General features: G+C 38.1%; 1 protein-coding gene and 1 pseudogene across 3 annotated transcripts in view; both read right to left on the bottom strand.

The window, feature by feature from the left end:
- FAF1 (Fas associated factor 1) overlaps window positions 1-13,931 on the bottom strand; it is a 356,005-nt gene that overhangs the window by 37,150 nt on the left and 304,924 nt on the right. The gene's annotated exons all lie outside the window — the stretch shown is intronic.
- Window positions 11,564-12,285, bottom strand: LOC103284181 (60S ribosomal protein L6-like; annotated as a pseudogene).

The following is a 13,931-nucleotide window of genomic DNA, read 5'->3' as shown; positions in this document are numbered from 1 at the left end:
CATCTCTAATTTTTGGATTTAGAGAACACTGCTTGGATAATTTCCCTGCATTATTCTACATGATTAGGTTTTTAAGAAACCCCAGGTGTTGTGATTAACATTTCATGTCTAACTGTGTTCCCATGACTTGTAGATGTGCCTCCTGGAACTTCTCTTGTGTCCTACAAAGAATGTCCTTGTGAAGGATCCTCTTGCTAAATTTGAGAGGACAAATCAGACAAAGTGACTAGAAATACATGTTGATTATGTAGAGGTAGAACAGCTGGATAATCAGGTTCAGGAATGGGTCTCGGGTGCTGCCTGGGCTCTGGCTTGGCTGCCTGATATAAAAACATCCTTTGTCACACTAAAGTGAGAAGCTGGACTGCTTGGAACTAATAGCCTCCACTGGAGCTTTTCATCTGTAGCATAACTGTCACTGCTCTTATACAGCTTTGTACTCACTTGTTTGTATATTTAACTTACTGCTCCCTCCCTGAGCTGTAAGATCCCATAGGGAAGAATTCTGTATTCTCCTATAACATCTAGAATACTATTTTACACGACAGGCATTCATTACATATTTGATAGATGAAATAGTGGAATTATCAGTGCTCAACAGTTACAATCTGAAGTTCCGAGTATTCTGCAGATTAGCAATTTTTATGTGAGTATATTTCTTTTTTAAAAAATATATTTTTATTTATTTCAGAGAGGAAGGGAGAGAGAAACATCAATGACAAGAATCATTGATGAGCTGCCTCCTGCATGCCCCCTTAATGGAGATCAAGCCCAAAACCTGGGCATGTTCCCTGACCAGGAATCAAACTGGTTCATGGGTTGATGCTCAACCACTGAGTCATACCAGCCAGTCTATGTGAGTATATTTCTTACTAGAGGCATGAAATTCGTGCACAGGGTGTGTGTGTGTGGGGTCCCTCAGCCCGGCCTAAACCAGCAGTCAGACATCCCCCAAGGGGTCCCGGATTGAAGAGGGTGCAGGCTGGGCTGAGGACCCCCCCATCCCTTGCATGAATTTCGGACCCCACAGGGATGGGGCCTAAACCGGCAGTCGGACATCCCTCTTGCAATCTGGGACTGCTGGCTCCTAACTGCTCACCTGCCTGCCTGGTCGCCCCTTAACTGGCCCCCTGCCGGCCTGGTCGCCCCCTAACTGTCCGAAAGGAAGTCGGATGTCCGGAAGATGTCCAGTCGACCAGGTCTCGACCAGGTCTAATTAGCATATTACCATTTTATTAGTATAGATTGTGAGTATTATAAGACTTGTTAAGAGTGCTAGAATTAGAACTCAAACCTAGTCTTTTCTTCCCCAATAGCCTATGTTTTCTCTCTACCCTCATGGTGCCACACTACGTGGTTCAGTATAGTTCTATATCTCTGAAAAAGTAGCCACTGAATCAGATTTTACTATAACTCATTAAAAAAAGTGACAATATTTTATAAGCTATCAAATCATCCCTAAATGAGGCACTTAACCAGAAGTGAAATTTAGTGTAACTTGTTACTCCTCAGTAATGTTTAAAAGTAGTAATCATAAAAAAAAAATTAGTAATCATCAGTTAATTATTTTTTTTAAAATATATTTTATTGATTTTTCACAGAGAGGAAGGGAGAGAGAGCTAGAAACATCGATGAGAGAGAGACATCGACCAGCTGCCTCCTGCACACCCCCCACCGGGGGATGTGCCCGCAACCAATGTACATGCCTTGACTGGAATCGAACCTGGGACCTTCCAGTCCGCAGACCGACGCTCTATCCACTGAGCCAAACCGGTTTCGGCCATCAGTTAATTCTTAACCTTTTGCACTTGGATGTCGAGTGTGACTCAACATGGTTAGCATTAGAATAAAGGAATCGAGAAAAGATCAAGCGAGTGCAAAGGGTTAAAAGACTATTGCGAAGTTCTGAATTATCAAATTGAAGTAGCCTATGGTGGTTAATAGGCTACTTCAATTTGATAATTCTCACCAAATGCATACACAAATACACACATACAATATACATATGGCATTTATATGTTCTTCTGAATTACCAGGTTAGAATGTACACTCTTGCTCTTTGCCCTTAATAAATAGGACCTTGTAAACAGAGAAATGGCCCTGGTATATATCCCTAAAGAGATATGGATCAAGATAACCTGAAATTCTTTCAACAGTAATGGAAAGAGTAGATAAAACACAGCAAAAATATTAAAAAAGTATTACTCAGTATGTAAGAAAGAAAGAAACAAAGAGAAACTCCTAGGTACTAGAAATAAAGAGGAAACCGAAAATTAGAGCTGTAAATGATGAGGTATTATGGAACCTGTTAAGGTAGATTATATATCTTGGTAACCTAGAGGCCCAATTAGTACCAGAAGATTTTAGTTTGGTCCCAAGCAAGGTAGGGAGTTGGAAATGTTATCTGTGAGATAACTTTCAGCAAACTAATATAAGTGTAATTGGAATCTGGAAATAGGGTGTAGGGGAGAAAGCTTATTTTTAAAAATAATGGCCAAAGTTTTTCAAATTTGATTAAAACTATAAAGCCACAGTTCCAAGAATCTAAATGAATACCAGGCAAAAGAAACATATTAAGCTAGACCCAAGGCACATCATAACAAAATTACATAAAATTAATAACAAAAAGAAAAATCTTAAAAGCCGTCAGAGAAAGGACAAGACATAATATGTACAGGAGAATAAAATAAGAATAAGAGCAGATTTCTCATTAGAAACTGTTGCAGCATATAAAGGTTGCAGGATATAAAATTAAAATATCAGAAAACAGTGGAGCAACATCTTTAAAACACTGAAAGAAAAAGCTTGTCAACTTAGAATTCTATACTTAGTAAAATATCTCTGAAAATTGAAGGTGAAATCAAGACTTTCTCAGATATACAAAGTGAAAAGAATTAATTGCAAGCATGTGTACTATAGTAAAAATTAAATGGCCTGAATGGCCTGGCTCAGTGGCTGATTGTCAACCTATGAACCAGGAGGTCACAGTTTGATTCTCAGTCAGAGCACATCCCTGAGTTGGGGGCTGGATCCCCAGCAGGGGGCATGAAAGAGTCAGCCAATCAATGATTCTCTCTCATCATTGATGTTTCAATCTCTCTCTCCCTCTCCCTTCCTCTTTGAAATCAATATTAAAAAAAAAATAAAATAAAAAATGAAAGAATTAAAGAAGTCCTTCAGATATAAAGAAAAGAATACCAGATGGAAATCTGGATCTACAAAGGAATAAAGAGAACTGTAAATGGGAGTTTAGGTAAATTAATAGACATTATTTTGTTACTATTTAAATCTCTCTAAGAAACAAATGAGTCTATCCCATTGACATTTAAGAAACAGAAAAACCCACTCTAAAATTCATATGAAAATTCAAGGGACTCCAAATAGCCAAAAAAAAAAAAAAAAATCTTGAAAAAGAACAAAGTTGGAGGATTCACATATCCTGATTCCCAAATGTACTATAAAGTTATGGTAATCAAAACATTAAGGTACTAACACAAAGACAGATATCTAGACCAATGCAATAGAACAGAGAGCCCAGAAATAAACTCTCACATATATGGTAAAATGATTTTTGACAAGGCTGAAGAAAAGATAGTGTTTTCAACAAATGGTGCTGGGAAAGCTGGGTATCCAGAGGCAAAAGAATGAAGTTCTTTTATACTCACTTTATACCATATTTAATGAATCAACTCAAAATGGATCAAAGACCTAAAAATTAAGAGTTAAAACTACAAAATTCTTGGAGGAAAATCTCCACTTGATGATCTAACTGGAATAGAATTGGAGTTCAGATATTTAAGATTTTATTTCTAAAAATTTCTCAGGCTATAGGATATTCTGATAACCTTGCTACTTTAATTTTTTTGAAGTATCAGAAGAAGACATTTCTCCAAAGAAGATATACCAATGGCCAACAAGCACATCAACAGATGCTCAGCAGTCATTAAGGAAATCATTAGTGAAATGCAATTCAAAACCACAATGAGATGCCATCTTATATCCATTAGGATACCTATTATTAGAGAGAGAGAGAGAGAGAGAGAGAGAGAGAGAGAGAGAGAGAGAGAAAATTAGTGCTGGCGAGGATATAGAGAAATTAGAAACCTTGTACATTGCTGGTTGAAATGTAAATAATATAGAATGTAAGTGATTTAAAAACAGTTGGTGGTTCCTCAAAAAGTTACACAGAATTACCACAGGACCTAGAAATCTACTTCTAGGTATATACTCAAAAGAACTGAAAACAGGGACTCAAACAGATACTTATATATGAATGTTCACTGCATCATTATTCAAAATAGCTGAAAGGTGAAAATAATCCGAATGTCCATCAACAGATGAATGGATAAACAACATGTGGTATAATCACACAATGGAATTTTTTCCACCATAAAAAATAAGGAAGTACTGATATATGCTACAATGTGAAGGAATCCAAGTGAAAGAGGCCAGGCACAAAGTCACATATTGTATGAAATATGTAGACTAGGCAAATCCATAGAGACAGAAAGCAGAATAGTGGTTGCCAGGGCCTGGCAGGGGGCAGGGGTTGACTGCTTAATGGGTATGCGGGTGATGAATACGTATCAGCTAGATAGAGGTAACATTTGCACAACATTAGGAATGTATAAAATGCCACTGAATTGTACATTTAAAAATGATTAATTTTAGGCTATGTGAATTTCTCCTAAAAAAAACCCAAGTATCAAATTATAGAAGGAAGTCACATGAGCCACTATCTTGACAACTACAGAGCAAGAACTAAGTAACAACAAAGCTCTCTTCAGAAAGAAAGAAGATGAATATTTGGATTTTTCTGTACTTGAAGTATAAATGAAAAGCTTGAAAAGATGTGTTAAAATTGGCATTCAAAAGAAGTGTTGCCTGATAGCATTGGCTCCGTGGTATACTGCAGCCAGGACATTCATCTTCTAGCCAAACAACTTGGATTCTCGTCTTCATTCCAACCTGATAGCAGAACACTACAGGGAAAGGTCATGAGCTTCAAACACAGACAGACCTGGTTTGAATTCTAGGTCTGCCAGTTACTTTTTGTGTCCTTGAAGTTTCTTCACCTCTTTCATCACTGATCAATTTTATCTCTAAAATAGAAAAAATACTTTCTTGCTGGATTATTGGAAGGATGAAATGAAATGATGAATACATATCACCTAGCATAGCATATGGGGCTGCAGTAGGTATTTGATAAATTTTATCCTAATCATCACCATCATCATCATCCTAATAATATGAGTCCTCTTCCTTCTAATAACTAGATGTGTAACCGCAGGCCAAAGAGTTGAATTTCTCTGGATTTCTTCTAAAAACTGCTTGGGAGGGCCTGGGGCAAATCACCACTCATCAATAGCAGCACTTTTCTGGAGGTAAATTGGCATTGGTAGAGGAGGGGAAGCAGAGGAAGGTATGAACAATTATAGGAAGCATCTTCCCATTGTTCCCTGATTGACTGCTGTACTCCACCCAAATCACTGTTTATATACCAGAGCTCTGAGAGGTGTCCCAGGGCCAAAAGTAAGAACATTAGAGGTCCTAAGCACATATTATGCACCATATGTAATTTAGAAGAAAAGTAATGCTGCACTGTAAAATAAGTCTCAGAAGTCTGACAAAATTCTGATTTTTCTCATGACTACTTTGATTTTTCTGAAGTATCAAATTTAAAAAAGGTATCTCTTTCTCTCTCTTTCTGTTTATTTGGTGAACCTACTCTGCTTATTCCAAAGTAATTCATCTGCCTTTAATCAAATTCTAAGTTGCAGGTTGTGGGGGCTAATTGGAGGAAGGCTCTTTAGTATGAGAGTCCAGGGCAAGCCCCTAAGTTTGCTATACTTTTGGGGGACCCAGGCTGTGATAATTAAATAGAGGATCACATGGTAGAACTGTGCTTTAAAATGTACTAAGGTTCCAGACTGAAATAATTATTTTGTTAATGAGATCAGGAATGACTTAGAAGGCCTCATCCACTCAATGGTAACAATGAATTTCATGGTCCTAGGCCTAATTTATCACTACAGCATTCTGTAAAAAGCTCGTTTTCTTGTTAATCAAAGCTACCATTAACTAAGTATTCACAAAGGAAAATGTAGTATTAATGAATAGCCCCCTACCTATATTTTTATCTAAGACTTTTAATCCTTTAAGGTCTTACATTTCAAAGTTTACAAAGCACTTTCACATGTGATACAATAATTAAGTTGGCAGAAAAGGACTTTTATCCCCACTTAGAGAGGAGGCAACCGAGACTCAGAAAGTTAAAATGATTTTCCCATGGTCACACAGCTTGTGAGAAGGCAGGTTACCTGGTACCTCATCTAGAGTTTTCTACCATTTCACTTCTCTTCAACAAGCATGCTCATTGTGTTTTTCCCCTTCTAAATTTTCTTCCTTCCAAACACTATATAGTCCTTGAATCAGTGTAGGAGATAGTCATGGAATGATAATAAACTGTTTCCATTTGCTGCAAGGAACATACTATTTTCACTTGTTGCAAGAACTGAATAGGAAAAACAAATATAGGTTGAGGTTATTTCATTACCAATGGACTCTCCATAGAGAAGAGCAAGATGGTAAGGAATGGATCTGTACCTCTAGCCTTGTATTATCCTGTAGAGTTGTCATTATCTATTCACATGGTTACTTCTTTTTTCAGATCCTAAGCAAAAATGAAGAAACTTTTCCTTGTTAACTCTGTATCCTGAGTCCCAAGCAGTGCTTGATACTTTGTAGATCCTTAGAAATTGAACAGTGGGTGAGTATTTGACTCCACAGGCATTTGCATTATAAGTTTATATCTATTAAACTGATTTGCCTGTGAAATCATTAATGAACTATTCAAAAACAGTCAAATAAGGATTATGGCAAACGTAACACTGAACATTCTTTCAGGTTACAAAACCTGAAAAAATAGGTTTGATACCTACTATATCAAAGATTGAGCCTAAGTGCTAGACTAACTGGTTACATTTTAAATTCTAGTTATATCAAAAGTTTTAAACAGAGAAATTTCAAGTTGGTCCATTGTAGGACTATAAAAACAGACAGATGAATTCACATGTAGCAAGTAACTTCCAAGTCCTGAGTCTATCTTGCTTAGCTAGGATGTAAGTCTCTGGAATTTCCGGTGGAGATGTTTAGAAAAGATTCTTTTTCATCTGGATAGCAGTGGTATGTGGAGTGAGTTGAAAAGCTGGATTTAAGACTGGTTTGTTAATTTCTTTAGTGGCAGTTTCAGACGATGGACTACTGTCTCAGTGTCTGCTTTAGAGGAAGTAGGCTAGCTTGTGAGAGTTTATATTATGGCTATACCAGTCCAGAGAAAATCTTATTGCCTGGTAACCTCAGATAAAACCTCCACTTTTTTTTTTTCAAGCATGATGCCTCTGGTTCAGACCCTTGGCAACTCCTGCTTAAGACTATATAGCATTAGTCTTATAATAGGTCTCACAAATTCTGGTCCCTCCCCATAAATTCATTCATTTACACATTTATAAAACATTTATGCATACCTATTCTATGTTAGGCTTTGTGTTAGAAACTGGAAACAATAAGATAAGTATGACATAGTTTTCTTTTCTCACTAGATGTAGGCGATAAATGTATAAGCTTGGAAAGGAAGGCAATATGTATGAGGTTCTATTATGGATTAGTCATTTTACATATGATGCTTCTTTTCATTTTCATAATACTGCAATAGGATATTATTATTTCCATTTGACATAGGGGAAACTGAGACTTGAACTTGAGGCTACATAATTTGCCTGTGGTGTATAGCTTGTCAGGAACTGGATCAGGTTTTATATTTAGGCCTATCTATTTAGAAAGCCTATGTCTTTTTCACTAAACAAATGGTTCTCACATTTTAAGATACATAGGAAACACTTGTTATATAGGAAATTTGTGAAAACAGATTATCTAGGCCATCTGCAGATTCTGATTCAGTAATTCTAGGATGGAAGCTCAAAAATCTATATTTTGTAAATTTGTGGTAAATGGACCACACTTCGAAAAGCACTGTATCTCAAACAGAAAACAAATAAGAGATAAATTTCAGCAACTATCATAAAGATAAGAACAAAGTGATGGGCAAGTAGTATAGTCAACAGAATTAATTCCTAAATTACAAATCTAATCATGTCATTTCCTGCTTAAAAGAAGTGATGGCTACTCACAGTTTAAGGTTTAAACTCTATATCAGAGCATAGAAGTACCTTCAAGATGTGGCTCTAATGCATATTTTCAGCCTCTTCTCTCCTCCCTTCCCTCTACCAACACCTCCTTCTTGCCTTGTTGAATTACTTCTCATTGCCCACATGTCCCAAGTCTTTTACATCTATATGCTATCACATTTCCACACTTTTTCAATGCACTTCCTCTTTAATCCAAATGATTACTTTCTACTCATTCTCCCAAACTCAGTTTATATTATTATTATTGAAAATACTTTGTAAGTACTTACTAGATGCTAGACACCAATCTAAGCACTTACATGTGTCAACTGTAATTTAATCCTATTGAATAACTACTAATTGAAGAAAGTGAGGCACAAAGAGATTAAGGTTATACAGCTGTTAAGTAGCAGAGCTAGGATTTGAATTCAGGCAATATAACATCAAAAGCTCTTTTTAAAGAAAATTTTATTGTTTAAGGTATTACAAATAGTAGTACATATGTCTCCCCCCTCCCTGGCCCATTGACCTCCTCCCGGCCTTCCCTAGCCCCTGGCACTTGCCCTCACCCCCGCCCCCCCCCCCGCCCCAGTGTCTTGTGTCTATTGGTTGTGCTTATATGCATGCATACAAGTCCTTTGGTTGATCTCTTACCCCACAACCCTCCCCTACCTTCCCGTTGTAGTTTAACAGTATGTTCGATGTTTCTTTGCCTCTATCAATTTTTGTTCAACAGTTTATAATGTTCTTTATATTCCACAAATGAGTGAGATTATGTGGTATTTATCTTTCTCTGACTGGCTTATTTCACTTAGCAAAATGCTCTCCAGTTCCATCCATGCTGTTGCAAATGGTAAGAATTCCTTCTTTTTTACAGCTGCGTAGTATTTAATTGTATAGATGTACCACAGTTTTCTAATCCACTCATCTGCTGATGGGCACTTAGGCTGTTTCCAAATCTTAGCTATTGTAAATTGTGCTGCTGTGAACATAGGGGTGAATATATCCTTTCTGATTGGTGTTTCTGTTTTCTTGGGATATATTCCTAGAAGTGGTATTACTGGGTCAAATGGCAGTTCCATTTTTAATTTTTTGAGGAAACGCCATACTGTTTTCCACAGTGGCTGCACCAGTCTGCATTCCCACCAGCAGTGCACGAGGGTTCCTTTTTCTCAGAATCCTCTACAGCACTTGTCGTTTGTTGACTTGTTGATGATAGTCATTCTGACAGGTGTGAGACGGTACCTCATTGTTTTCATTTGCATTTCTCTGATGACTAGTGACTTTGAGCATGTTTTCATATGTCTCTTGGCTTTCTGAATGTCCTCTTTCAAAAAGTGTCTATTTAGGTCCTTTGCCCATTTTTGATTGGATTATCTTCCTTTTGTTAAGTTGTATGAGTTCCCTGTAAATGTTGGAGATTAAACCCTTATCGGAGATATCATTGGCAAATATGTTCTCCCATGCAGTGGGCTTTCTTGTTGTTTTCATCATAAGCTCTTAATCATTAACTTTTAGTTGACTCTTATGAGACAATGAGATACTCTTAATCAAAGACTCTTCCAGTGACCAGGGCCTACTCCAAACCATAGCTCCTTTCAGATTGCTCTAGCCTACTCTCATCTCTTAGTCTTCTGAACTAACTTCCTTCTATTCCATTTGTACGTGGACTACATCTCCCTGCTTTGAACCTAATTATTCAATAACTAGTAGCCCGGTGCACAAATTCGTGCATACTGAAAGGAAATTAATTAGAAGAAATATTTTAATATTGCTATTCGCTCTTTCTCTATAATAGAAGTGTCAACCAAATTCACGATCCACAATGACAGATCAAAACATACACATGCGATTGGCACCAGCAAGAGCTTTATATATATAGATAAACTTAATTAGACGTGCTTTCTGATTTAGCTAAACTTTTTCTAGCCCAGTGAAGCACCCCAACTTCTCTTTAAGGTAATTGTCAGCAACACAGCAGTAAATACCAACACAAAGCAGATTATTATTGTAGATCACGCAGGGAGAACAAAGGTTGAAATATTTAACTGCAGCAGTGTTTGACAATATTCTGCGCAGTGAGATAACCTGAAATCATTTTCAATGTCCACCATTTCTTACTTCTTTTCAGTTGGGTCAAGTTTCCAAGCTTTCTAAATCTCTGTTTTCCGGCTAATGAAAAGAAAATAGGATTCCACTGAGTCTCCTATCTACCTACTCCATGACTTCTGTGAAGATCAAATGAGATGAGGCAGAGGAAAACACTTCACAGACATTCAGTTAAAGTGTAAAATGTTTGCACCTGGCTATAAAGCAAGTCGAGTTCCTGGGCTAAAGAAACTCCAAAGAGGCTAGCTGTCGCTAGGGAGAGGAAGCCGGGCATTGCTACATGATGTCATTACCTGGTGCCCACAGCCACCGTTTCTGGGCTGAGCTGGGCTGTGGGCTACATTTTGCACCATGGGGTCTCGGCTGCAATTTGGTGGGCTGTCGCTCCGGGGAGGTGACAGGGCCTGTGTTCCACTTGGGGGAAGCCGAGTGTTGCTTTGTGGGTGCCAGGTCCACGGTGCCATTTCTCTGCAAATGGCCAGTGCGCGTTATGTTAGCTCCTGCGTTGAACGCCTGCCCCCTGGTGATCAATGAGCATCATAGTGACCGGTCGGACGGTCGGACACTTAGCATATTAGCCTTTTATATAAATATATAGATTGCTTCATGTAAGGAGGTTTCATTGTTAGAAATAAGTGGCAAGCTCTCTGAGGGTAGAAACTGTGTCACTCAGTATAGCATGACACATGGCAGGCACTGAAAGAATTTTTGTTGGACTGAAATTCAGCGCAAGCATTTTACCAGCTAAACTGTGTTCAGCGGCTAAAGAGAAAGCACATAGATGGGGAATGGGTAGTTCTTCTAACGTGGAATGAAGGAGTGAGTGGGCAAGTATTTGTTAGATTAGACAGTTCCTTCTTTGATAGAAGGCTGTCATTCTGAGAAGCAAATACGAAAGGGGTGTTAAGTATATGGAGGATTGTTCTCCAAGGCTGGCTGGTCCTGTCAAAGTGAAATTCTGTAGTTCAGTCTCCTAGTAAATAATAATTGGATAGCTATAGCTATTCATTAAAATTATTATTTGGATTAAAAAGCTGTAAAGGTTTAACACCCTTCCCAGGTAAGAGATGTTTACAAACACTTTGGGTTGGCTGCAATGCTGAATAGTTCTATTGTTTGCATGAATAAACTAGTTCAGGACTGCAAAGTACATGTTCTTTGTCTCAGTTACCCTTGGAATATTCGCAGTGAATAGATTTCACAGGCTATATTGTTTGCAATTTTTTGTTGTTGTTTTTTTGTTATTTAATCGGGTTCTTATAAGAAATTCAGAACACCAGTTTATAAGGATAAAGCCCATTGGTGAGAGAGAACAGAGAGCGGAGGTAGCCCTGGAGCTGAGGAACAACTTTGATTTTTGGCAGAATTTGTGAGTCCACAGCTTTCTGGTTAACCTTGTGCTGTTCTGTAATCTCATATTTCTCTTTCTCTGTGTTGAAGATCTCACCCTCCTGATGTCTGGGCTTGTGCAAGCCACTGCTCAGCTGCTTCAGGAAAACCACCCTCTTGCCTCTGTGGCGCCCAGTGAGGATGATCAGAATGGTCCCAGGAGTGATGCTGGCCCGCAATCTCCTCACATGCTGACTGAAGGGTTTCTTGCCATGGCTCAACAGCTTTCGAGGCACATCTTCAGTAGGATAATATCTAGGCATTTTGCGGACTTTAACCACTCGGGTACCACCATTCTTGTCGTCACCAGTGGGTTTTGTGACAGTAGCAAGAACTTTCTCCTTCTTTTTCTTTTCAATCCTGGACTTAGGGGCCGAATACTTCCTCTTGTACATGGCCTTTTGCAAATACATAGCCGACCGGGAATATCTGCCAATTCCTCTGACGAGGACGGGTTTCGGCTGCAGTGGGGCTTCCCCTTCTTAGGCGCCTTAGCCTTGCCGCTGGCATCAGCCTTCTTCTTGGCTTCAGGTTTCTTCTCCTTAGTATCAGGTTTCTTCTCCTTAGTATCTGGCTTCTCAGTTTTCTTTTCACCCGCCATCTTGTAAGATGGGAAAGAACTATACTGTTTGCATTTTACATAGTTATTCTAATCCATCTTTTCCTCAGGGTAAACTCTTAAAACTGCTAAAGTAATAAATCAATTATAGACACATGCATATGATAGGAGTGTTATAAACAACAGAATTTAAGGAAGCATGTTTTTCTAGCAATAATACATAGGATAACTTTTTTAAAGGAAAATGTGTAAATTGGTGCAATATGGAGGAATACTAAAAATATTAAAAAACTAGAACATATCATCCAGCAAATCCATTTCTGGTTATTTATCTGAAGATAATGAAAACACTACAAATGTGTTGGTTTTAGGGGCAAACAAATGAATCAATGGTGGTTTACCTGGTGAATGGTTATACTAGTATATCATCCTTCAAGACTCAATGTTTCTCCTCTAAGAAGTCTTCTTTGTGCCATTTCTGTACTTTGTACTTGTTGCCATTGCTGTATTCTCATACTATATTGTAATTGCCTGTCTGCTGGCATGATAGGTAATTGGATAGGGTAACGTAACTGGAGTTAAGGCAAATTTGTAACTGGAAAAAAAGTGCCCAAAATTTCTCAGGATCCCCTCAGGAGAAGCATAAAAAAATCAGAGAAAAGTAATTTGGAAAGGCAAAGGTGACTTGTTAAAAATACTAATGGTAGGCAATTGAATTTCTTCTCCTGCTATTTGTTCTATATAAATTTTCTGCTTCCTATACATTGGACCAACATAACTTCAACTTCTCCATTCTTTTGCTCATACTTTCTGCACATCTGAATGCTGTTTCCTCTGATCTCTGCATGTACAATTGTTCTGTCCTTTCCAGAACTAGATCAGATCTTATCTCTTCAGAGAAGTATCTCCCGATTATAAGGATTACTCTTTCTGAAGTCTTCTAGGTTATACAACAAACTATTTTTGTAAGGATATACTTTAGCTTTTCCACTGTAGAAAGTAAGTTCCTTATAGGAAAGTACTGTCCCTCAGACTTTTTTCTTTAAGCCTCTCCATAAACAACCAATGGAAGGCCCTCAATCTGGTAGCAAACAAATTCAAGGTAAAGGTAGAATGCACATGTACTTTCAGCAACCAAATTCCTTCTTACAAACACAGTCATATATTGCCTATTAGGGGAAAAAAATTTCATGTAGGATATGACTGTATCCAAAGATAGAGTTTTATGTAGTGTAATATTTAAGGCATGAACAGTTTCTTCAGATTCTTTTTAAAGAATTTGCCATAAGAAAGTTTCAGTTAACATTTTCTTTAGGTGCCTATGAGGCTTATGACCTTGGGAAGGTCTCAACTGCCACTTGAGAAGACTTTAGAAGTAGAGGGTTTTGTTTTTTTGTCAATCCTCACCCAAAGATATTTTTCCATTGAATTTTAGAGAGTGGAAGGGAGGAGAAGAGACACAGAAAGAGAAACATAGATGTGAGAGAGACACATTGATTGGTTGCCTCCTGCACGGGCCCCCAAGGCTGCGGACTGAGCCTGCAACCCAGGTACATGCCCTTGACCGGAATCGAACCTGGGACCCTTCAGTCTGAGGGCTGACGCTCTAGTCACTGAGCCAAACCGGCTAGGGCAGAGGTTTTAATTTTTATTTGGAGAACACTAAGATAGCTGCTTTTAAAACAATG

Source organism: Eptesicus fuscus, chromosome 9, assembly GCF_027574615.1.
Source record: "Eptesicus fuscus isolate TK198812 chromosome 9, DD_ASM_mEF_20220401, whole genome shotgun sequence".
NCBI lineage: Eukaryota > Metazoa > Chordata > Mammalia > Chiroptera > Vespertilionidae > Eptesicus > Eptesicus fuscus.
The sequence above is the reverse complement of the archived record's forward strand: the minus strand, read 5'-3'. Positions and strand labels throughout refer to the sequence as shown.